Genomic DNA, 1,975 nt, shown 5'->3' on the forward strand with positions numbered 1-1,975 from the left:
TTCCGACTTCCCCTCTGGGATGACGATCGACTCCCAGCAGCAACAACAGCAGCGCCAGCAGCAGTAGGCGTTACACTCAAGGATGCATCGGAGGAATCCCAGGCAGGAGAGGACTCGTCAGACTTGCCAGTGACATGGCCTGCAGGACTATTGGCTCTCCTGTCTAAGGAGGAAATTGACACTGAGGGAGTTGGTGGTGTGGTTTGCAGGAGCTTGGTTACAAGAGGAAGGGATTTAGTGGTTAGTGGACTGCTTCCGCTGTCATCCAAAGTTTTTGAACTTGTCACTGACTTATGATGAATGCGCTGCAGGTGACATATAAGGGAGGATGTTCCGAGGTGGTTAACGTCCTTATCCCTACTTATTACAGCTTGAAAAAGGCAACACACGGCTTGACACCTGTTGTCCGCATTTGTGTACAGGATGCATACCTTCATGTCCCCATTTATCCACCTCATCAGGCGTAACTCTGATTTGCGGTACAGGACTGTCATTGCCAATTTCAGACGTTGCTGTTTGGTCTCTCCATGGCCCTGAGAATTTTCACCAAGGTAATGGCGGAAATGATGGTGCTCCTGTGCAAGCAAGGTGTCACAATTATCCCGTACTTGGGCGATCTCATAAAAGCGAGATCAAGAGAGCAGTTGCTGAACAGCATATCACTTTCACTGAAAGTGTTACAGCAACACGGCTGGATTCTCAATATCCCGAAGTCGCAGTTGATTCCTACTACTCGTCTGTCTTTCTTGGGCATGATTCTGGACACAGACCAGAAGAGGGTTTATCTCCTGATAGAAAAGGCCCAGGAACTCATGACTCTTGTCAGTGTCAAAGTCAGAAAAATGTCTCAATGCACGTTGCCATATTTGCACCGCACACTGGTCCGTGCTGCGCATGCGTACGCTCTCCCGTGGAAGCGCATACCCGCAATAGCGTGCACTCGCACGCGCAGTATGCGCATTTACGGTAGAGTTTATGTGATCGTAGCGTGCGACTCATTAGTTACAAATGTTCACAATTAATGTAGTTTATAGATCATGATCCCTTTGATAGTTTCTGTAAGTTTGGTTAAAGTATAGTGTCCCAGAGCTGAGGAATCCCTCTTTGCATCGTACGAAGGGTTTAACAGGAATCATACTGCAGTGTTTGGTACCCATCGGAAGAGTATTTGATTAGCAATATTCCGGTGTTGGTTTGGAGCGTATTAATCGCTCGTGCGAATAGTTATGGACATAAGAAGTTTATGTCCATTTCTATGATTTGCACATACTCAGGTATGCGGCGGGAAACCCAGTTTCCCACCCACCTGAGCTGTTGGAAATCGTCACAGCCCACCTGTATGAATCACCCTATGACCTTTTGTTATGATGCAGGGCCGAATTCCTTCGGCCAATGGACAATGGGATTGTAGGACCAGGAGATTGCATTGTGTGTGGAGCATAAATAGGCAGGCCGACCACATCCAGCTCTCACTCTCTCATCAACGGTTATCTGCTGATAATCGGGAGCTGGATATCGAGGCGCTGGCGATCATACCCTTTGTGCGTAAGTTCTCTCCATAATCATTGTCTTTCTGCGAGCCAATCTCTCTCTCTCTCTCTATCTCTCTCTCTCCTCTTTTTCTCTTAAATACCTTATAGTATTATAGTATTGTATCGTATTGCATTTAGGTCAGTGTAGTATTGTCTTATTGTATTTCTTGTGTAGTTATCTGGTTAGGAAGTCTTTGTTATATTGTAGTGTATCATTTGTACTGTTATCCCCTTTTACAAGTATATTAGATATAATACAGTTAATAGGCCTTGGAACCTAAACCAGCATCTGTGTATTTTCTATAGTGATAAGTGTTCATTTGAGCGTCGGTGACGCTCATGCAGCTTTGTAGATAGTCAGGTTCCACAAGGTTGCACTTACACCCTGTACTCACATTAAGGTATTCAGTGTGTTTCGTCGGTATAAGGTTTAACATAAAGGT

The sequence above is a fragment of the Pseudophryne corroboree genome, unplaced genomic scaffold (assembly GCF_028390025.1).
Source record: "Pseudophryne corroboree isolate aPseCor3 unplaced genomic scaffold, aPseCor3.hap2 scaffold_263, whole genome shotgun sequence".
NCBI lineage: Eukaryota > Metazoa > Chordata > Amphibia > Anura > Myobatrachidae > Pseudophryne > Pseudophryne corroboree.